Source organism: Lagenorhynchus albirostris, chromosome 10, assembly GCF_949774975.1.
Source record: "Lagenorhynchus albirostris chromosome 10, mLagAlb1.1, whole genome shotgun sequence".
NCBI lineage: Eukaryota > Metazoa > Chordata > Mammalia > Artiodactyla > Delphinidae > Lagenorhynchus > Lagenorhynchus albirostris.
Window position 1 is genome coordinate 97,131,318 of NC_083104.1, and position 25,178 is coordinate 97,156,495.

Genomic DNA, 25,178 nt, shown 5'->3' on the forward strand with positions numbered 1-25,178 from the left:
AAGACTCCTCAACCCCAGGCTTACAAATAGCACCAGCTTAAGTTGCAAAACATACATTTACCGCGGAAGGGCCTCTCCCTGTTGCAGCCTGCGTCCAGCGTTCCCCAGCTCTAAAGAAAATCAGCAGCAACATCGACTGTGCCTCTAAACGTGGGCACTCTGTGGGTTACTTGGCTCCAGAGCTCTGTCTTCATCCAAGCTGTTGTGATTCATTTCCTTGTTTATTCCATAACTGCATGTTGCTGAATTTGAGTGCTGTGCCCAAAATGTTGAACTTAGATATGGAAAGGGACACCAGGGACCCCTCTGTATATGCAGAAGGCAATCAAAACAAAATGACAGACAGGACCGCTTCCTGCTTTGCTTATGCCTCTCACGTCAGCTCAACAGGGAAAATGATAGCTGGGAATGACCAGCCCTAGTAAGACACTGGTCGAGTGAAATGGTGCCCAGTTTGCAGAATCTTGAAGGCGAGCTCTAGCGAGTGCCAATCCTAAATCAATGAAGTTGCAGTAACGTGGCAGGATGTGTATCTGTGGAAAGTGTTTCCAGTCTGCAGTATGGCTCCGCCAGCTACATTTCATCGAGACTATGCCATGGAGAATTGCCTGGAAATGGATTCTTTATTACATGTGGCATGACGGAGGAGAAATTCTTGGCGGCAAACAGCATTTGGTGAATAAGGAGACATGCGTGCCTCTACTGAGGTGACATTCCAGGGGCTTGGGTGGTGCAGGCGTGGTCCTGCTCCACTGACTAGCCACAAATTCCACACAGGGTACCAATATGGTGGCCTCTGCAGTGTTATCATTCAGAGCAATTTCATCTTTCACCTTGAAAAGAAACTTGAAGAGATACGAGTAAAAGTCACTGCCACTCTGTGAGAAAAAAGAACACAGGTTGGCTACCTCTATTTGACTCAGGGATATTAATTTTTCAAGTTGCACGTGGGTACACCCTGGTGTACAGGATCCTTTTTCACAGCTAAGGTGAGATGCCAAGTGCAGATCATTCCCCTGTGAAATGGATACGGATTTATTTCGGAGTCATCTTTGGGGTCAAAATCTCTGAGATCATTCTTCTAAAAGTGTCACAGTATGAAGGGCTCCTAAATTCTTTCCTTTTACGACTGTCCTCACCTTACCTGTTGAGAAATTCAACGAAATAGGAATGTGTGGAAATCACCATGATTGCAGCAGCTCACCTGCTCATAAGGCTGATAGGTCTTGGCAAGAGTCAGCATTCGTCCTGTGCATTTCTACTTCCCTTGGGGAAACTTGTCTAGGACAGAAGAATTCATCCCTGTGGCTGGGCCAAAATGGACTCCATTGCACTTTTAGTGACCGGTCAGCCGGTCTAGCCTGGCAGATGCTTGGGGTGTGTGTGTGTGTGTGTGAGAGAGAGAGAGAGAGATTTACAGCGTTAAGTCCTTCCAATTTCCATTTGTGTTCCCAAACAGAGTCTTTGGTTAGCTTTTGACCCAAACCACATGGAAATCCTCTTTCTGGCCTATCCCTAACTGAAATTTTCTGTCATGCGTCAAATACTCATTAGAAAATAGCCATATCCAGTGATTCAGTCCAGGACCAGTTTCCACGTATCTAATGTTAGGAAATGGATTGAAAATGTCGAGGAGCTGTGTGCATATTAGTGCATATTAGTCAAGGTTCTTCAGAGAACAGAACCAATAGGAGACAGATGGGTATATATTTATTATAGGATTTGGCTCAAGTGATTATGAAGAAGTCCCACTGCCAGCAAGATGGAGAACCAGGAAAGCCGGCAGTGAAGGCCTAAGAGTCAGGGCTGGCGGGGGGCAGGGAGCAGTGGTGTAAGTCCTATTTCAAGCCCCAAGGCCCAAGAACCAGGACTGTTGATGTCTGAGGGCAGGAGAAGATGAATGTTCCTGCTTAACTGGAGAGCAAATTCACCCTTCCTCAGGCTTTTGCTTCTATTCAGGCCTTCAGAAGATTGGTTGAGGCCCACCTGCCTTGGTGAGGGTGAGGTTTTATACTCAGTCTACTAATTCAAATCCTGATCTCTTGGGGGGACAACCTTACAGACACACCCAGCTATCTGCACATTCTTAGCCCAGTAGGGTTGAACATAGGATTAACCATCACAACCTGTAGATAAACCAACCAGTTAATCCTTACAAATTGGTTTTCTCCACTGAAAAGTATAAGCCCGACTTACGAGGTACTTTCTTATCCTTCAGTGTTGAGCTAAGTTAGAAAGAATAATCAGAAAATAATGAATTTATTTGCATTGACTGGTCCTGGAGTTTTGTCGGGACATTTTTGATTACTGATTCCATCTCCTTACTGGTAATCGGCCTGTTCAGATTTTCTACTTCATGATTCAATCTTGGTAGGTCGTATGTTTCTAGGAGTTCATCCATTTCTTCTAGGTTGTCAAATTTAAACAGTATTTTCTTATTTCTTAGTTTAAGGTCTGATTTTCCTTATTTATATATTTTTTAGAATTACTCTTTGGGTCCACCTCGAAACCACACTTTACTAATCAAAATGTTGTGCCCTCTTTTTTTTTTAAAAATCACCTGAGTGTGTGTTTTCAGTGTATTGTTAAAAGATAAGAGAGAAAGAATTGTCAATAGAACACTAAGAAAATTCAAAAAAATTTAATTTTTCCAAGGTGAAGCTTGTAGGCTAAAAACAGAACACAGAATGAGGGAAAACAGAAATGGGGAAAGCAAACTAAAAAAATATAGAGATAAAGAGGAATCAGCATGCCAGAATTAAGTTGGGAAATCAATCCTAAGAAATAATAGGAAGTATAACAATTATACTCCAATAAAGATATATAGACATATATAAAATAAATAATAGGAAGAAAAAAACCCATATATATATTTTTCTGCAAATATGTTTAATGAACTTAGATTACACGAGTCACTCCAAAATTCTTACAAAAGTCCCAGGCTGGCTGCAACCCCCAGGAACCAAAATTTAACATTTCCCTGTATGTCTTAGAGGTATTTAAATTAAAAATTTTTAGCACAGTGTAGAACATAAGTAGGCACTAAGTAAATGTGAGCCATGATTATTATGCCAATCTGAATTGAAAATGGAATCCATAATATCAGTTGTTACCAATTATTGACACAAATGAAGAGCCGGGCATAGTGCTAAGTGCTTTAGTTACCTTCATCCTTCCAGCGACATTATGAGGCATCATTTTTTTTTTTTTTTTTTTTTTTTTGTGTTACGCGGGCCTTTCACTTTGTGGCCTCTCCCGTGCTCCGGACGCGCAGGCTCAGCGGCCATGGCTTACGGGCCCAGCCGCTCCGCGGCATGTGGGATCTTCCCGGACTGGGGCACGAACCCATGTCCCCTGCATCGGCAGGCAGACTCTCAACCACTGCGCCACCAGGGAAGCCCTGAGGCATCATTTTTAATCTCATCCAATATATTTTTATTTCAGACCGTTTTTTCATCTCTAGAAGTTGGATTTGTGTCTTTAAAATATTGCACATGTCTCTCTTTGACATTCTTTTGTTTACCTGCTTGAATGTGTAGAACACAGTTTTAGCAACTATTTTAATATCCTTGTCTACTAATTTTGTCCTTGGTATCACTTCTCGGTCAGTTTTGATTGATTTTTCTCTTTATTATGGGTCATAGTTTCCTGCTTCTTTGCGTCCTTAGTAATTTCTGATTGAACTCCTGACATTATCAATTCTACCTTGTTGGGCGTGGGATATTCTTTTATTATTTTACATATTTTTGAGCTCTGTGCTGGGATGTAGTTTCAATACTTAGAAAACATTTTGATCCTTTTGAGGCTTGCTTGTAAACTTTGCAGGAGGGACCAGAGCAGCTTTTAGTCTGGGGCTAGTTTTTCCCATCGCTGATACGACACCCTCCTCCATACTACTACCCAATGCTGTGTGTATTCTGAGGTTTCCCCTCTCTGGCAGGTGGGAGCTCAAACTATTCTGGGATCTGTGTGGGCTCCAAGGATGGCTCTGCCTGCTCCTTTTGAATGGTCTGTCCCGACCTCTGGCATTTTCCTCGTCGGCATACCCTGATTAGGACTTAGCTGAAGACTCCAGGTGGATTGGTGTCGGGTCTCCAGAGCTCTCTCTGCGAACCCTAGTCTTGCTGGCCTCCCTGAATGCCTGGCTCTTGACTCAAGGAGACTATTGGATTCTGTCTGCATTCCCCGTCACTATCCTGTGGCCTGGGAGTGTTCTCCAGGGAGAACAACTGTAGGGCTCACCTTGATGGTTCTCCTTTACTCAGAGATCCAGTGTGTATCTCTTGTTTCATACATTTCCCCTATATTTTGTCCTGTTAGTTGTTTAAGGCAAGAGGGTAAGCCCAGGTCTTATCATTCCATCGTGACTGGAAGAGAGCATCCTGAAGGATTATTTCCATTCCCATTTTAAGGATGAATCAATAGAATGATGGCGTGGCTCATCTAGAGCCCAGCCTGTGGTGGAGGTCAACGCCTCCAAGCCTGTGCTCCAATCAGTCAGCAAACACCAACTCCTAAGAGTTTAGATCCTAAATACAAGGCTAGAACTCTAAATTCACATATTTTGTCTCTCCCTATACCCCAAACAGTAATTAATTTGGAGGATTAACATTATTTTGTTCAAACCTATAAATAGTTTTTTTTTTAAGTGAACGTTGCTCCTATACATCTCTAAGGGCAAATTCAGATTTTGATGATCACCTACCCTCGATTTTTCATGTATGTGGGAATTCCTTCATCTCTCCTTGTCATTTTCTTATTTAACATTTACTTATGGAAGAAATTTAAAATTTAAAAGAAACAAGAGAAAACAGAATTAAGTCTAAAAATTATAGGTCGTATCAATCATTTGGATTTGCCAAAGCTATTCATGGCACATAAGTGACCTTCAAGAAAGAGGGCAATGAAATTTGTTATTATCCAAAATTTGCTTGCTAGTGGTAATTCTATCCCTTTCTCTCCATTCCAGGAAATATTGCACCAAAAAAGAGTTATATTATAATAGGGATAACCTAGGATCTCCTCCAGTTTACAAGTTAAGAAAAAAGTCAATCCTCTGGTACTTAAATCTGACAACACACCATCAGTGTGTTGCCATGACAAGGGAGTTGGAAGCCTCCACTTTCAAGGTAGGACTGTGATACAGACCTCAGTTTGGTCATTATCAGTCTGCTAGGGCTTCCATAACAAAGTCCCACAGACTGGGGGCTTAAACTCAGAAATTTCTTCCCTCTTAGCTTTGGGGGCTAAAGTCTGAGATCAGGGTGTTGGCAGGATTGGCTTCTTCTGAGGCCTCTCTCCTTGGCTTGTGAGGCCTAGTCTTCTCCCTGTGTCCTCACAGGGTCATCTCTCTGTTCATGTCCATGTACTAATTTCCTCTTTTTATAAGGACATCAGTCCTATTGGATTAGGGTCCACCCTAATGACCTCACTGTAACTTAATTAGCTCTTTAAAGGCCCTACCTCTAATATAGTCATGTTCTAAAAAATAATAATAATAAACAAGCAAACAAAACCAAATATAGTCATATTCTGCAGTACCAAGAGTTAGGAAGGACGTCAACACATACACTGCGTGCGTGGGGACATAGTTCAGCCCGTAATGTCTGGGAAAGTTAGGCGGTCTATTTCACCTGGCTGTTCTTCCACCTGCTAAGCAGGCAACACAGCTGCTTTATGCAGAGTTAACTGTATGGGTATCCAGACTTCTTAAGAACTGGGCTGGCTAGTTCATTAGATACCTCATCACCATTTTGGCTGCTTCCCTGGTCAGTAAACAGGTATTTCTGCTGCTTCTCCAAGTGAGATGAATCACCGAGGCCTCACTTAATCAAAGGATTCCTCTGGTGTGCTCGGCGATATCCTGGTGCTTAGAAAACGCTCATCGCTTGCAAGTCAGAGAGCGACTTGTTTCCAGATATTTACTGACATAAGATCAGCCTGAGTAGCTTGCTCAGTGCTGAGCATACAAAGGATTTTGCAGGGAAATCCAGGAGACTCCAGCATCTCCTGTATGACCTTCATTCTCCCTCATGCGTGGGTCCAGTAGGTCCAGCTACATCTGGAAGGGCATGAGATGGCAGATGCCACCCCAAAGTGCCTGTCTCTGATGCACTCTGACTGCCAGGACGCACTCATGACCCTGGGGTTATTCTTTTACACTTTTCAGTTTTCGGGGGGCAGGAAGAAAATGAGGTATATACTTACTGTGAATTTGGCTATACTTTCCATCCTTGGTAGGCAGTCTTCTTTATGAATCTGTGTATCTTATTTATTTCTGGAACGTATTTGAATCCTTACTTTATTACTTCAAAACGGTACTGCTCTCCTGATTCCTGGTTGTGTTTTTATTTAAACCAATCTACAAATGTAGCTCATAAACATTAGTGGAGATGAATTTACATTCTAAAATCTATCAATCTAACCCTACTCATTATATAAGTGAACTGATAACTAGCAAATAAATCAAACTACTTGAAACAATAAAACAAATTAACCAGTATCATTTAAATAATTGTCATCACAGTCAGTCACAGCAAAGCCTAACAAATTAACACTTTAAGGGTGTTCTCATTTTAATCCAGTCCTTACATAAATAGCACCAGACTTCAAATGGATTTTGGAAACCACGTGAGGAAAAGAGTGGAAATCAAGGTTGTCGGAACTGGCCTTGTTTTTCACGCTCCTGTGAATGTTTAAATTTGGACCATCCCTAAAGGAAGGCCCATCTCCTTAGCTCCAGCCCTGGTGTCCCTGTGCTACTCTCCCTTTCCCAGTTTTTGAGGGACAGGGCACCAAAGGCCCATGCCGTGCAGCATCTCGTAAGTTCATTTTCCCGAGCATTGCTGCAGGGAGGACCACCGGCTCTCGAATCAGGCTTTGTAGCCTCTCTGGGTATTTCCCAGCTGCATGAATTAAACTTCTGAAGGTCTCAATTTCTTCATCTGTAAAATTGGAATACTGATGGAATTTATCGGAAAAAGACCAAATGAGATAATGAATGGAAAGTGCTTCCCAGTGGCTATTGTAAGTGTTCAGTAAGTGGCCAGGGCTACTGCTGTTACTACTACTTCTGCCACTTCCCTTCCTTTCCCTTCTGAATTTTTTTTGACATTCTGCTTTGCTTTTGGAACATAGGGATACTTGTGTGTATGTGTGTGTGTTTGTGTGTGCTTTTTGATATTTTGATGCATGTCTATGTTGATACCTAGTAATGGAAGGGGAATCAATTTTAATTAATCTCTGATTTCCCATGAAAAAGAAATACAGAACTAAGATCTGCATTCTCCACTTCATTTTTTAGCTTAATAATTAATTTTATTCAACAAACACTCATATACACCACTTCTTATGTGTCAGGCACAGTTCTGATTTTTTTCAATCAGATTTTTGTTTTAAGATGATTGTAAATTTACACACAGTTGTAAGCAAGAGTACAGATATCCCGTGTACCTCAGTGGCACCATCTTGCAGAACTGTGGTACCTTCTGACAACCAGGATATTGACATGGATAGAGTCAAGGTGCTGAGTAGTTCTATCACCCAAAGGATCCCTCGTGTTGCTCTTTTAGAGCCAGACGCACCGCTCTCCTGCTGTAACCCCTGGCATTCACTGAACTGTTCTTCATTTGTATAATTCTGACAAATTATAATCAATCAGATCATACAGTACACAATCTTTCGGGAATTTTTTTTCACTCAACATAATTCTTGGACGTTGCTGTATGTATCAACACATATAATTACATATGTGGGCATATATGGATAGTATTCCATGGTATAGATTTACCACAGTTTGTTTAATCATTCCTCTGTTGAAGGACATGGTTTCCTTCCCAGTTTTGGGCAATTATGAATAAAGGGGGTATAAACATTCATGCATAAGTTTTTTCTTCATTTCTCTAGATGAATGTCCAGAGTTCAATTGCTGGACCCTGTGGTGTTTGCATGTTTAATTTAAAGGAACTGCCACACTGGCTTTCCAGAGTGGCTGTACCGTTTTACCTTTCCATCAGTAATGGGTAAGTAACTCAGTTTTTCACATTCTCACTAGTATTTGCTGTTGTCGCTACTTGTTATTTTAGCCATTCTAATACGTGTGTAGTGACATCTCATTATGGTTTTAAATTGCATTGCCTAATTCTCCATGGTGGGGAACATCTTTTCATGTGCTTTTTTGCCATCTGTATATCCTCTTTGGTAAAATGTCTCTGCATGTCTTTTGCCCATTCTCTAATTGGTTTGTTAGTTTTTTTTTTTTTTATGTTGAGGTTTGAGAATTCTTTTTTTTAAATATATTTTTTGAGGTTCTTCATTATTCTAGATACTAGGCTTTTGTCAGATGTGTGGTTGGCAAATATTTCCATGAAAAATGGGGTTTTTCATAGAGCAAAAGTTTTAAATTTTGATGAAGTCCAATGTATTTTTTTTCCTTTTATGGGTTGTTCTTTTGCTGTCAAGTTTAAGAACTCTTTGCTAACCCTAGCTCCTGAAGAACTTCTCCTATTTTCTTTCCTAAAAGATTTATAGTTTGATGTCTTACATTTAAGCTTGTGATTATTCTGAGTTAATTTCAATATGAGGGTTAAGTTGAGGTTCATTTTTTCCCCCCTATGGATATTCACTTGCTTCAGGATTATTTGTTACAAAGGCTATCTTTCCTCGACAGAGTTTCTTTTCAGCCTTGTTAAAAATCACTTGGACATATTTGTGTGATTCTGTTTCTGGGTTCTCTATTCCATTGCATTGGTCCACGTGTCTATCACTCCACCAGTGCTACACCAGTTGATTACTGTAGCTCTGTTATAAGTCTTGAAGTCGGATAAAATGATTCCTCTGACTTTATTATTCTTTTTCAGACTTAACAATTCTAGTTCTTTTGCCTTTCCATATAAATTTTATTTCTATATCTACAAAAATATCTTGCTGGGACTTTGATAGGAATTGAGTTGAACTTTTTAGTGGGTTAAATAGTGTCCCCCAAAATTCATGTCCCCCTTGGAGCATCAGAATCTGGTGTTATTTGGAAATAGGATCTTTGTAGATGTAATTAGTTAAGATGAGATCATAATGGATTAGGGTGGGCCCTAGATCCGATGACCGGAGTCCTTATAAGAAGAGGAGAGAACACATAGAGACACAGAGACACACGGGGAAGAAGAAGGTGGAGGAAGAGATTGAACATATGTTGCTCCAAGCCAAGGAATGCTGGCAACCACTAGAAGCTAAGAGAGAGAGGCATGTAACAGATCTTCCTCAGAGACTCCAGGAGAAACCCAACCCGACCAACTCCTTTATTTTTGATGTCTCACTTTCAGAACTGTGAGAGAAAACAATTCTTTTGTTTTAAACCACTCAGTTTGTGGTAATTTGTTATAGCAGCTTTAGGAAACTAACACAAACTTGTAAATCAATTTGGGGAGAATTCATTCTTCAATATGCTGAGACTTTCAATCCATGAACAGCATGTCTCTCCATCAGTTTAAGTCTTCTTTTATTTCTTTCATCAGCATTTTGTAGTTTTCAGCATACAAGTCCTGAACATGTGTTAGAGTTACTCCTAAGTATTTTATTTTATTTTTGAGCCATTATAAATGGTCTTATAATATTAAATTTCAATGTCCATGTGTTCATTGCTACTATGTATAAAAACAGTTGATTTTTGTATATTTGTCTTGTATCCTGTGACCTTGCTGAACTCAACTATTAATTCTATGAGATCTTTGTAGATTCCTTAGGATTTTCCACATAGACACTCATGTCTTCTCCAAGTTTTATTCTACAGTTTTATGTCTTCTCTTTTGATATATATTCCTATTTCCTTTTCTTGCCTTATTGCATTGACTAGAACTTCCAGCACTATGTTGAATAAGAATGATGAGAGTGGATATCCTTGCTTTGTTCCAGCTCTTAGGAGAAAAGCATTGTTGTCACCATTGAGTATAATGTTAGCTGTAGGTTTTTAATGTATATTCTTTGACTGGAAGAAGTTCTACACTATTCCTATTTTTCTGAGAGTTTTTACCCTGAGTAGGTGTTTAATTTTGTCAAAGGCTTTTTTTTTGACATCTATTTATACGATAATACTTTTTATTTTTCTTTTTTTAGCTTGTTAAAGTGGTGGATTATATTGATTGATTTTCAATATTGAACCAGCCTTGCATCTCTGGAATGAAACCCTCTTGGTCATGGTATATAATTCTTTTTAATATATTGCTGAATTCTATTTGCTAATATTTTGTTATCAATTTTTGTGTCTGTGTTCATAAGGGCTATTGCTCTGTAGTTTTTTTTTTTTAAATAGTCTTTGTCTGGTCTTAGTATCAGGGTAATACTAACTTCATAAAAGCGTTTCCTCATTTTCTATCTTCTGGAAGTGATTTGTAGAATTTGGTGTTAATTCTTCTTTATACACCTAGTAGAATTCACCAGTAAAATCATCTGGGCCTGGAGATTTCTTTTTTGGGAGGTTTTGAATTACAAATTCAATTTCCTCAATAGTTATGAGGCTATTCAAATGCTCTGTTTCATATTAGGTGAACTGTAGTAGTTTGCATCTTAAAAGAATTGCTTCCATTTCAAAGTTGGCAAGTTTATGTTTGTAAAGTTGTTGGTAATATTTTTTTCTTATGTTTTTGATGCCCAAATGGCCTATAGTGATATCTCCTGTTTCATTCCTGATATTGTTAATTTGTGTCTTCTTTCTTTTTTTCTTTGTCAGTCTTGCTAGAGTTTTATCAATTTTATTGAGGTTTTCAAAGAATCAGCTCTCTGATTTATCAATTTTCTCTATTGTTTTCCTGTTTTCAATTTCACTGATTTCTGCTCTTTATTGTTTCTTTCTTGCTTTGGGTTTATTTTGCTTTTTTTCTAGATTCCTGAGTTGGGATCTTAGGAAATTCACTTTCTTCTTTTCTAATGTATGCACTTAGTGCTGTAAATTTCCTTCTTGGCACTGCTTTAGCTGTGTTTCACAAATTTTGATATATTTTATTTTCATTTTTATTCAGTTCAAGTTTTTAAAAATTTTCCTTGAGATGTCCTCTTTGACTCAGGGATTATTTCAAAGAGTTTTGTTTATGAATGCATGTTGTATGATTTCAATTCTGTTCAAACCTGTTGAGGTGTGTTTTATGGCTCAGAATATAGCCTATCTTAGTGTATGTTCCAGAGACACTTGAAAAATGTGTATTCTGCTGCTGGGTATAGTGTTGTATAAATGTTGATAAGAGCCTGATGTTTGATTGTGTCCTTGAGTTTTCTATATCTTTCTGGATTTTTTTGTCCAGTTGCCCTATCAATTGTTGAGAGAAGGGTGCTGAAGTATTTAATTACAATTTTGGACTTGTCTATTTCTCCTTTCAGTTTTATCAATTTTTGCTTCATATATATATATAATATTACAGCACTGTTGTTTGGTGCATATGCACTGAGGATTTCTATGTCTTCTTGGTGGATTGATTCTTTCTGTCAATACGTAACATCCCTCTTTGTCCTTGATAATTTTGTTTGCTGTCCAGTCTATTCTGATATCAATATAGCCACTTCTGCTTTCTTTTGATTAATGCTTGTATGGTAAATAATTATTTTTTGATTAATGTTTGCATGACATATCTATCCTTACTTTCAACTTGCCTGAATTGCTATATTTGAAGTGAGTTTCTTGTAGACTGCATATAGCTAGGTCACATTTTTAATCTATTCTGCCAATCTTTGTCTTTTAATTGGAAAAATTCAATGTAATTATTGTAATAATTAAATTCAACATAAATTCAGTGTAATTACTGATATGTTAGTGCTTAAGTCTGTCATTTTTTTGTTTTGTTTTTGTTTGTTCTATTTTTCATTTTTCTATTTTCTTTCTCCTGTCTTCCTCAGGATACTTGAATGTTTTTTGGAATTTTATTTTGATTTATTTATTGTGTTTTTGAGTATATCTCTGTGTTTTTTTTTTCTCTGTGTTTTTTTTAATGCTTGTTATAGGTATTGAATTACATATACATAACTTACTGCAGTATATTGATGTTGTCATTTTACTGATTTCAGTAAAGTGTCAAAAACTTTCCTCCTCTTTTATATTATAATTGCCTTAAATATTTTCTCTCATACATTTAGTACCATATCAGATAGCATTTGCTTCAACTGCCAGACGTAATTTGGAAGACTCAAGCGGACAAGAAAAGTCTATTGTATTTACCCATATTATTGCTTACTATGTACTTTCTTACTTTCTTTGTTTTCTTCTTAGAGAGCTCCCTTTAGACATTTTTTAAAGAGTAGGTTTCCTGGTTACTAATTCTCTTATTTTTACTTTATTTAAGAATTGTTATATTTCTTCTTCATTTCTGAAGAATATTTTTCCTCGATATAGGATTCTGATCAACAGTTCTTTCAGCACTTGTAAAATGTGCCACTTCCTTCTGGCCTCCATGATTACTGATGAGAAATCTGCTTTAATTCGAACTGTTTGTTCCCTTACAGGTAAGATGTCATGTTTCTCTTGCTGCTTCAGAGATTTTTTATTGGTCTCTGTTTTCTGAAGTTTGACTTTGATGTGTCTTGGTGTGAATTTCTTTGGGTTCATCCTAATTGGGATTTGCTGCACTTCTTCAACCTGTATGACTTTGGCAAAGTTGGGAAAATTTCAGGCATTATTTCTTTTTCAACTCTGTCTTCTTTCTCCTCTCCTTCTGAGACTCTGATGACACAAATGTTAAATCTTTGGTTTCAGTTCTGCAGGATTCTGAGGCTCTGTTCATTTTTTTTTTCAGTTTATTTTTTCTCTGTTGTTCAGGTTTGGTTAATTTCCATTGTTCTCAGTTCAATGATTTTTTTCCTTTGTCTCTTTCATTCTGTTATTGAGCATATGCAATAAGTTTTCTATTTTGGTTATTGTATATTTCAATTCTAAAATTTCCATTTGTTTCTTTCTTGTTTTTGGTAGAGGGGTGCACCATGCAGCTTGTGGGATTTTAGTTCCCTGACCAGGGATTGAACCCGGGGCCTTGGCAGCGAGAGCACAGAGTCCTAACCACTGTACCACCAAGGGAATTCCCAAGAATTTTTATTTCTCATCTGAGATTTTCTATGTTTTTATTTGTTTCAAGTGTATTTGTAATTGCTCATTTAGAACGTTTTTATAATTGTTTCTTTAAAGTCTTTGTCAGAGAATTCTGACATCTCTGTCACCTTAGTGTTGGTATCTATTGATTGTCTTTTTTTCATTCAGTTTGAGATCTTCCTGATTCTTGGTATGATGAGCGATTTTCAGTTGAAACCTGGATGTTTGTAGTATTACGTTTTGAGATTCCAGGTCTTACTTAAACATTGTTTTAGCTGGCTTCTTTTGATGCTTCATGGCAATGCAAGAGGAAGGTTACAACCTCATTACTGCCACGTAGTGGTAAAAGCTCAGGGGGCCCCCGCCTTAGTGCTGAGAGGGCCTGGGAGTTCCAGTTTTCACCAGGTTTCCACTGAGAGCTATGTGTCTGGGAGTGTAGGAGCTTATCACTGCTCCCCTCGTGGCCTCCACTGACATCATCCTACCAGCCCTGCAGGTGTGTTTGAGCACCTTGTTACAGCCTTGCGAGGAAGTCTAGACTCTCCATTTGCCCTTTGCTGGTTTGGATGTGGGTGGAGGTCACAGTTTTTTTGCAGTGTTTTCCTAGAGTGGAACAGTTATTATCTGAAAGGTTTTCTGTCTTGCTAGGAGGCCCATTTTCTAATGCGCAGGTTTTTTGTTTTGTTTGTTTTTGTCTGTGCTTGTTGGAGTTTCCAGGTTGAAGTCTCAGCTACAAGTCTGGGATACATGAATCGCAAAGAAAACTTACAGAACTCATCACTATATCATTCTTTGGGTCCTGAGGTTCTTAGAGGGTCTGCTTTCTTTCTACCTTTCAGAGTTTTCTTACGTTTTGTTTTTTTGTTTTTTTTTTGCGGTAAGCGGGCCTCTCACTGTTGTGGCCTCTCCCATTGCGGAGCACAGGCTCCGGACGCGAAGGCTCAGCGGCCATGGCTCACGGGCCCAGCCGCTCCGCGGCATGTGGGATCTTCCCGGACCGGGGCACGAACCCGTGTCCCCTGCATCGGCAGGTGGACTCTCAACCACTGCGCCACCAGGGAAGCCCTACGTTTGTTTTATATATGATGCCCAGGGTCTTTAGTTGTGTTTAGCAGAAGGAATAGGGGAAAATATGCCTACTTCTTCATCTTCCCAGAAGTGGAAATCCTAATTGACTCCTGTTTTAAGGGGAATGTTGAATTCATCAATTTCTTATTTTTCTTCACTTCAGTATTTCTTTTCATTAAGTCTTCCCTCATTTCCTACTGCCTCAGAAGAAGAAATTCTACTTTAGTTCCTCAGAGTTGTAGTATCTCCTTATGGTTCCCAGATCATCACCGTTTCTCTTGTCTGCTCTGAAAATTTGCTCCACCAATTATCCCTTCTTACTTGTATTTTGAGTCTTATTTGATTAATACCCTCCTTCAGTTCGAGACACACTTGTCTTAAAGAAATTGACATTTGACCTGTTCTTTCCTAAGATAGTCCTCTACTTTTTTTCTTCCCCTTAAATTCCAGTCTTCTTGAAAGCATTATCTGTATTCTCTACTTCCACTGACTTGCTATCCTCTCCACCCTTAATTCTTTATCATCTGTCTACTGACCTCACCAATTTATTGAAATTGTATTCTTAAAGGTCACCAATCCTTCTTGGTAGTCAAATCCAAAGGTGTTTCCCCAGTTCACATCTACTTTCATCTCTCTGCAGCTTTTAGCACAAACATTTGGGAATTCTCCTCTCCTTGGATTTCATGGCTCTGAATCTTCCTCTTCCCCTCCTGGCTTCCCTTCTTTCTCTCACATGTGTCTTGTCTTCAAGGTTCTATCCTCACTTTTCTTTTCTCTCTCATTCAATGCCATGCCTTCAGCCACATGGCTGACTCCAAAACAATATGCAGAGGATATTAAAAAATTTTTTTACCTCCAATTCTTGGGCTTCCATTTGGCATTTCCAAGTACCTTTCATTTGCCACCCAATATCCAGCCAGTCCATTAAAAAGAGTATGTCTAAGGGCTTCCCTGGTGGCGCAGTGGTTGGGAGTCCGCCTGCCGATGCAGGGGACACGGGTTCGTGCCCCCGTCCGGGAAGATCCCACATGCTGTGGAGCGGCTGGGCCCGTGAGCCATGGCCTCTGAGCCTGCGCGTCCGGAGCCTGTGCTCCGCAGCGGGAGAGGCCACAACAGTGAGAGTCCCGCATACAGCAAAAAAAAAAAAAAAAAGAGTATGTCTAAAACCTAACTTTTCATCTTATCTCCCCTATATGCTCCTATTTCTTTGTTTCCAATTTCTGTGAATGGAACCAACACTCTCCAGGCCACCACAAAGGACTGAGACCTTGGAGTGGTGTCTGACATGGGTCAGCTCTCACCTGACAGCTTCTGCTAGAAATTCACCAGTTTCTTGCTTTTACCCTTTTCTCATCCGTACTACCCTCACCCAGTCCAGGTGAACTTTAACTTTTGCCTGAGTTTTTCCAATAATTCTCTAATTGGTCTCCCTGCCGCCAGTCTATTCCCATTCTAATCGGTTTTATACGTTGTGGCCAGATTCATCTCCCTTTATTGGCTTCCCTTTCTGAATTTAATCTTCCTTGGCAGGTATTCAAGGCTTCTGTGCTTGGCCACCCCCTACCTTCCCAGCATTATTCCAACATTATTCCCACCGAGGGACTCCATGCTCCCACAAAACTGAAATGCCTAAAAAAAAAAACCAAAAAAAACTGAAATGCCTAAAAAAACCAAAAAAAAAAAAAAACCTGAAATGCCTATTGTTCTGTCATCCTAACTCCCTCCTCTTCCTCCAGCACTTAAAATGGAAGTATTCTCTCCATTCTTCCCTAGCAATTAATATGTTTCTTTCTTAGAGTACTCATCAATTTAGAAGTAGTATTAGAGATATTTATATGCTGACATTACTTCTACTAGACTGTCAGCTTCGGGTGAGGTTCATTGATTATTCATTGACTCATTCAACAGATTTTTAAAAAAATTTATTAAAGTATAGTTGATTTACAATGTATTAATTTCTTCTGTACAGCAAAGTGACTCAGTTATACATATATATGTGCATATATATTCTTTTTCATATTCTTTTCCATTATGATTTGTCACAGAATACTGAATATCGTTCCCTGTGCTCTACAGCATGACCTTGTTTATCCATCTTAAGTAAAGTAAGTCAGAAAGAAAAAGACAAATACCATATAATATCACTCATATGTGGAATCTAAAATACGATACAAATCAACATATCTATGAAACAGAAACAGACTCACAGACATAGAGAACAGACCTGTGGCTGCCAAGGGGGAGGTGGAGTTAGGGGAGGGAAGGAAAGGGAGTTTGGCATTAGCAGAGGCAAACTATCATTCAACAGATTTCTAAGGCCTGCTAGTCTCCTGAGCGGGGCACCGGGGATATGACAGTGAAAAAGGCTCCTCACATTGTTGGGGTGCTTATTATTTGTTGCTGCTAGTTGCTTTCATACTGTAAAGAGTGCCTAGTCATAGATCAAGGCCTGGCATATCTAGTAAGTACTCCTTATTAAATGAATGAATGAACTAGCAAGCATGCAAGATAAGATTACTAAAGTTGTGCGATGTCTGTTTTAAAACGTCCTGGCATTTAAGGCTTTCTGATGAAAGAGAAAATAAAAATTGAGCAGGAGAGGCAAAATACTTATTAGAAATAAATGCAAATGCAGGAATATATCATCTGGGTCTTTGGATTAAGGCTATGATACAGCAGACATTTCCAACCAGTTTTACAAATGATAGCAATATTTAAAGAACATCGGTCTCAAAAGATGTATTTTTGTAAGAATGAATAAAAATGATGAGTATGGGAACTGTCTATTCCAACTAGCCCTCCATACTCAGTCTGAGGCTTTTTAGCATAATAAGGCATTTGTCCTCTTTGTATTTGAGACAGGGGTTTCATTTTACTTCCTACTGAGCTTTCCAGTGTGAATGTTCTGTTGCAGATCGTCGCTCTTATGAAGTGTGTCCTCTATCTCACTGAGGTTTCTTTTCTCAGCTCTCAGGATCAGCTTCTGAGCTTAAACAAAAGCGTTGCTGGGAAGAGGAAATAGCAAACCAGGAAAGTGAATAGTCTCTAAGAATGCCTGCACTTTCTAGAGAGTCTGCAGAACATCAGAATGTTAGCCAGTTCTTATGACTCTTGATTTTCACTCCTCATTTCTTAGTAATGTTGTCACAAAGTCAGCTATAAAGATGCGAGGGTTGGGCAGCTACCTTTCTATTCCCCAAACATCATACTCCAAATATTTCCTCTGCCTCCTGAAACACAGCCATTCCATTATCAATGGCCAGAAAGAATAAAGCACATTTCTTCTACAGATTTAATTTGCTTTTCTCTCATGCTGTTCATTAGATTCTTAAATCCCTGGATATTTCATTAGTTTTTAAAATTTTTTTCTTATAAAACTCCTTCCAAACACATTTAAAGTTTTAGAGACCCTGGCTAGGTTCCGTTCTCATAGTAATTTCTAAACCATGCCAAGGACTTGGGGGCCCTGGATGAATTTCCAATAAGGGGCAACTCAGGCTGAACGCGCTGTCACACTTTCATTTGTTTCAACGTGAAGGTTGAAAAGTTAAAGGTATTTCGAGTCTCTTTATCCAGTGGAATTGAAGACTGCTTCACCCACAGATCTCTACGTATTGAGATGAACGCTGGGGAAGTTGTAAATCAGGTTAGTAGGCAGTGCATTGCCTGGCTGGTGACCAGACCTGGGCTTGATGTGGGTGGTGTGTAAGGAGAGAGTGTTCTCCTTCCTCCCCTATTTTTCTTCCTTGAAAATTGGCTATTAGTCCCTAAGAAGATTCTTTTGCATCAGTGGCCAGGCTTGACAGTATAGAAGAGACCTAAGTTTTCTGAAGCGATAGAGTGAATTCTTTTCGCGCAATTTTTCCAATAGTCCTTTACCTTGCCACTGGGTATTTTATTTCTGATAACAGACTGAGGAAGACAAACATTTATTTGTTTTTGGCAAGAAGCCCCATTTAGCGTGCAAATTTGGTCCCTACACTGATTTATTCATATCTTAATGTTAGAAAAGAGGAAGGGGATGCTAAAAAGAAGCTTCAGGGAACGTGTGAAGGGAGAAGTTGGTTAGTTATAATCCAGCAGAACAACTTCTGCAAAAACCAAAGTGGCAGCTGGTTCTGAGATTTCACGAACACATAACAGCCCAAATGCCAAAAACCAAAAAATTCTATTTAAGCAATTTTTTCCCTCTCTATAGGAACCGAGCCTGTCAGCAGCATAAACCCTTGCAATCGTGCACTTCCTAGGATGCATGCGCTATCGAAAAGGGAGGTGTTAATTGCTGTGCTAATTACAACATGATTGCTTTGCACTTGTTTTGCACTTGTAGGTGATTAAATTTTTAACGAATCATATTACTTGGCACTGTGAGCACAGTTAACACATTTCTCCCTCTCTCTCTTTTTTTTATGCCTTGGGAGATGTCCCGCACCGCAGACCCTTCCCTGGCTGTGATGCGCTATTGTGTTTGGAACAAGCCTCTGTGTAGGCTGTCGGTAACGGGACTCCAGCTTCCTGCTTGCGAAAGAGCAGCAGCCTATTATAATCCTACCCAGCATGATGGCACTGGCCAGATGCGAACGCAGAGCCCACAAAGGCATTAGCTAAAAATTAGGCAGTGCTGCCAATGCCAGTCTCCATTTAAAAACTACAGCGACTCCAGCCAGTCGAGTGGCAGTGTCAGAGGGTTTAGCAAGAAGGGCGAGAGATGACAGCAAGTTCCACGTGATTTATTTCTGCTTTACAGCCTGTGTTCCCAGCTGAACTGGAGCATGGGAAACTTGCATCTGTTACATGGGCAGCCCTGGATCTCTTGGTTCCCACTGTGCAGCAGGCTGCAATCCTCAGCGGAAGCTGGATTTTGTGTTTGTGCCTGCAAACCCTCTCTCTCTCTTCCTCCCTAGGCCTGCTTATTCAGAAGTGCCTGGGAAGACAATTCTGGCTCTAAGGGAAGAGCTGGGTGAGTCTGGATTTCTCCACCAGGGTGTTGGGGACCAGAAAAAGAATGTCATGCAGCTAGATTGTCTATAAGGCTGCATGTCAGTGAGCAAACAAACACACCGATAAAACCAAGAAAGTCAAGCATCCAACTTTTTATGACTCAGCTCTTGTGACTTGGCAGTTTTTTGCAGCAAGGATCCTGGAATGATGGTCTTATGAGAACTGAGTGAACAAAGGAAATAAATGAACCAGATTGCTTGAGAAGAGCCTGTTCATCAGAGGCGTTTTTCCACTGGCAACTCTCCTTGTGTGCTCGTAAGCCCACCCATGGGCCGAGTAGGGCAAAGTGGCAAAACTCATTCTCAAAGGAACATAAATTTCTCAAAGCCCGAATTAAGATTTAGTTTTTACCCCTGAATAAATGTGTCCCTAGAACATTTTATAAATGTTATCCATCCCGAGGAAAAAAATTGTCTCTGTATCACATAGCATATAGATACCCGTCAGGGGTTCAGCATGGTGAAGAAACACACAAACCAAAGATGAACAGATAAGTCAAAGGAATTACTAAAAAAATATTTGGGCTACTATATACTGTGACATGACCAAGGGGTTGAAAGCAACTTCTGTACTGGTGCTCCCTTGGAAAGGATATTATCTCTTACTATATAAAAATTAATTCCATTTTTAACTGTCACTTTCATGGTGTCCTTCCATTAGGAAAACCTTTTTCTATTCTAACAACGTATTGGCTGCTTTTTCTTTTTCTCTGCTTTTGACTAATGAGTTTAATTACTTTCATTTGCAGACTCTGCCCTTCTCATCAACTTTTATTTTATTATTATTTTTTGCCCCACTGCTAGGCTTGTGGCATCTTAATTCCCCTACCAGGGATTGAACCCCGGCCCTCTGCTGTGAAAGCATGGAACCCTAACCACCGGACCACCAGGGAAGTCCCTCACCTTTGTAGTTTAGATGTATCTGTTGACTGACTTCACTGAGCTATCCACTATCGAAAATGGATAAGTAGGTGATATTCTTTTCCAAGGCATCTAATCCATACCCCAAAGGGAAAGAGAGAGAATTAGAGAACTGTACGTTTCCTACCTTATTATAGATGTGTGTTTCTCACGTGGAGAAAAGTGGTTTGGGGAGATAGAAGTATTATGAACATGTGGGAAATAAAGCCAAATGTCCTGAAAATAACACTCTTAATTCAACAGTATTGCAACTTAACGTTTGAAAGTATTTCGGGGGAGATCAGTGTGTCTAGGATTCTAAGGCCTGAGCGTCCATGTTTAGAGTTTTTAGCATCAATCTTTCAGTAACTTTTTTCTTTAAAGTGTCAGACACCACAAGAGATCGCTGATCTGCTGACTTTTCAGAGAATATTTCTCTTTGCTGAGTCCACTTTTACTGGACTCATTCTTGGTTCTTTCCTCCACCCCGTCCCCCTTCTCTCCCCTGCGTCCACTCAGCTGCCCCTCCTGCTGCCATTCTTAGGTGGGCCACCTGAGAGGCTCCCTCGGGTCTGAGACTCCAGGCTGAATGGGGACTCAGCAAAGCCGGCCCCATTGCTACGGAAATTTCAAGAATCTGCTGCTTTAGCAACAATCAGAGGTTCTTTTCTTTTCCTCTATTTTTTTTCTTTTTGAAGCAAATTAGTTTAAAAATTTTTAGCCCTGTATGTCAATGCTACACTCTCAAACCTTTTTTTTAAAATTTTAATTAATTAATTTATTTATTTTATGGTACGTTGGCCTCTCACTGCTGTGGCCTCTCCCGTTGAGGAGCACAGGCTCTGGACGCACAGACTCAGCGGCCATGGCTCACGGGCCCAGCCGCTCCGTGGCATGTGGGATCTTCCCGGACCAGGGCACGAACCCGTGTCCCCTGCATCGGCAGGCGGACTCTCAACAACTGTGCCACCAGGGAAGCCCTTTAGCTTCATTTTTGATGGACATGCTGAACTTCACATTCTCCCTGACTGTTGAGAAGAAGAGGAAATGCACGAGGCCCGATGCATTTGTTTTCGGAGGTGATGTGTGAAGACACATACACACACAAGATTTCCCAGAAAACCAGTCCAAGTGCAGGCAGGAAAAGGCGCTCATTCCCTATGTGAGTTCAAATGAGTCAATTGTATTTTGTCTCAAGAGAATTGCTTGAAGATACCTAACAGACACATTGAGTTCATGGATTAGAAGGGTAGAGTACTCAGTGAAACACCAGCCATTTGTCACCAGTGGAATATGGGTGGAATATTGCTTAGGAATTGCCATCTGAGGTTTCCTAGAGTCTTTTCTTAAAAGTAGTCTCCCGTCCTTTTTGTCCTGGTACATGTAATTCTCCTTCTCTTCTGACCCTAACACTGAACGTGAATTGCCCTTCAGGACTTTGATCAAACTTTTTCTCATCTGAAGCCTCAGAAAGGGTAATCTCCCCTCTCTGCTGTACGTGCACAATGTCCTGTAGCTCGTACTGAGCTCAGCTCTACCATTTATTCGATATATGATCTTAAGATTACTGCTGTGGTAAATAGTAAAGTTTTAATACATGCTGACTATTATTATATCATTGTATTCTAACTGATTTTTAATAAAACTTTTAAATTATAAACATTTTTAAATTGAAGTATAGTTGATTTTCAATGTTGTGTTAGTTCCTGGTATACAGCAAAGTGATTCAGTCATATATATATATATATATAAAACTAATTCTTTTTCAGATTCTTTTCCATTGTAGTTTATTACAAGGTATTACAAGGTATTGAATATAGTTCCCTGTGCTATACAGTAGGTCCTTGTTGTTTATCTATTTTATATATAGTAGTTTGTATCTGTTAGTTCCAAACTCCTAATTTATCATCCACCCTTTCCCCTTTGGTAAACATAAATTTGTTTTCTCTGTCTGTGAGTCTGTTTCTGTTTTGTAAATAAGTTCATTTGTATCATTTTTTTTAGATTCCACATGTAAGCGACATAAGATGATATTTATCTTTCTCTGACTTAGTATGATCATCTCTAGGTCCATCCTATAAACATTTTTAAACACACAAAAATAGAGAAAATAGAATGATGACCCTCTCAATCCCAGAAAATTTGACGACTTCTCAGAATACTGTGTTCTTTTTAAGAGGAAGGCAGCAGGTCAGTGGTGGATTGAGTTTGGTACCCTGGGAACTGCTGGTAGATTTAGGACATAAGCAAAGGGACGTACATCCTTGCACATCAGATTGGGCGGGGAGAGGAGGTTGTTGCTTTTGCTGCTGTTGTAATGGAACTCTAAGTGTGAGACGTAAGGGCTGATACCTTAGAGACCTACCTGGATCCTGTCCCATCGTGCCTTTTCTGTTCTATTCCAAGATAATTGTAAGCCATCAGAGAAGTGTGATGGCATAGGCTGGGACCCTGGAGACAGGAAGACATGGATCTGACTTTGGTTTCGCCACTTAGGAAATTTTTAAGCCTTTTATTTTGTGAATTAAATGACATTAGGTACATACAGCCCTTGGGGCATCACATTTATTTTTCATTGATTCTGAGACTCACACTTTGCACACTTTAACATGTCTGAAATCTGCGTTACTATCAATGATGCCATGATTTAATTGGTAGCATTTTCTTTCTTTCTTTGTGGTTCATAAAATAATGGTGAGTCTTATGATTGATATAAAATCTTAGATTCCATGAAATAAGGTAGCAAGTGCCTATTGTCAGTTTTAAAGTCTCATTTACCATTTCAGCCAGGAATGCTGGGATCCTTTCAGAAGCCTGTCCTGAGGTTCCAACGTTTAGCAGGTGGGCATGAAGAACAGGCTAGACTGGGCTTTGCTATAGATAACACGTCTCCGTCTTTTAGGAGTTATGGAAGAAGTGCTTATATTCCATCCTTCTTCCTTCATGGCAGCCAGCCCACTGTCTTACACTCAGTAAATATTTGTTGGTATTATTTTGAGGTCATGGCAACCGTGACTATGTCCATTTGATGAAGGACTGATTTTCTAGTTTCAGAAACAGAACTGAAGAAAATTCCTTTCTTTCAGGGGAATAGACTTTTGCATAGAGACACAGACTTTCAGAATAAAACAAATCTGTCTTCCTGAGACTCATAAGGGAAAAGGTGGAGGGGTATGTAGGGGCTCTCTAGGGGAGTTAAGGGTGATGGTTTCTTTCCAGTCTAGATAAGGGTTGGGTGCAAGCAGGACCAGCACACATACAGCCCATTGGTCCTGGAGAAAGCAGAGTCCTTTATTAACCAATGGGAGGAGAGCCACCCCTTCTGGAAGCAAGTCACAGCAGGTGCAACAGGAGCTGCCTGGGTTGTTGCCTTAGGTTCTTGGAGGGAAACAGCTAGAAGGCTCCCTAATGGAAATGTCTGGATGGAATTGGAATTTTTATCAAGAAGGCTAGATCACAGAGGCTGGTGGCCTTATCCCGTCAGGGACGGCCAGGTATTTCACATACCACCAAAGAATCCTTTAAAAACCAGTCACACAGTTACATTTCAAGCATAGCAATGGGGCCTAAATCAAACTACCATCTTATAATCAAGTTGTATCAGAAACCTATCACTGAAGGTCTAGGGTTTCAAATACTTTATGGGATAGACCAATGACTTAAGAAAGTCTAATTTCACAACAGCATTCACTCGGTTGTGTGTGTCTGCACATGGCAGGTCCCAAGAAAGATGGAAGTTTCCCCAAGAAATTCTAACCAATATGCATTAGAAATTTCTTGTTCATTGCACTCTGACACTGAATTTTCTTTTCATTCAAACAATCATTCATTCGCTCAAATATTTGTTGAGTGTCCCCTACTTACCATGCATTGTCCTAGGGACTGTGGATATCAGAGTGAATAAAAGATGCAAAAGGCTTGCTCTCATGGAGCTTATATGGAAGAGTGTGACAATAAACAAATTAGCAAGTGACATACGTAGATGTCAGATATTGATAAGTGCCGTGGAGAAAAATAAAGCAAGGAAGGAAGTTAGTTAGCTGCTGAGGTGTCAACTGGTTGGAGGGATGCTTTATTAAATCCAGTGGATTTAATTTACTGTTAAATTATGAGATGCCAAGAACCCTGAAGGGGCTTAGGGAAAAAACCATATGAATATGGCTTGGGGAAGGGCAGTTGAGCCAAAGGGAACAGAATGTGTGCAAAGGCCCTGAGGCAGAAATGCTATTTAGTGTGTTTAAGGAACAGGAGGCCACTGTGGCTGGAGGGGAATGAGTGAGGGAATAAAGGAAGAAGATGAGACAAGAGAGGCCGAGGGGTCCAGGGCATCCCTCAAAGACCAGCTATACGAAGATAGCCAGTACCTTCAAGGCACTGAGTACTAGAGGGCTTTTTCTCATTTGTTTGTTAGATTGAATGGGGTGTTTAAAAGTGTGAGCTAATTAAGGGAGAAGGGCAGTGTTTTGGGAACTGCTGGTTAGAGATGGTAGAGGGAAATCTAAGAGAACATGTCACTTGTTCTGTTGAAAATGCAGGAGAATTCTGGTGGGTTTGAAATTATACATACTGGTGGGAGAGAGTCATCGGAAAAGTAGACATTGAACAACATGATTTCAATTTGGCTTTAGAAGATAGCACTTAATTTTTAGGAAGAACTTCTTAATTAGGTTTCATTCAATCTGTTAAAATATGTTGGTATTTTCCAATGGTACATAAACTCACGGTGGCAGGAAATAGCCCAGAAGCTTGGGACAGGAGGGGGAAATCTTACAGCAGATAATCCCTAAGTAGATAAATGAGAGGTGTCAGTAATAGCAGTGGGGATTTCCTTAGGCCCCTTTCCTGTGTTTTCATGACATCAATGGGAGACATGCCCTTAAATTCTCCTTTCTAGGGTCAAAAATGATCTCATAGCACACTGATACTTGAACAGATTAATTCAATTTAGGCAAATGCTGTTTTCATTATCAGGAAATAAAGTTGATGTGTTCTAAACAAGGAAACCTAGTTATATTTAAACTCATCTATAAATTAGATATTTCCATGTGTCTGTCACACTCATTTGATTTTTAAGTATTTTCTGCCAGGAAAAGCAAATAAAATCCATCCCTCGTCATTTTGGCCTATACGATTTCTCTGAAGCATTTTAA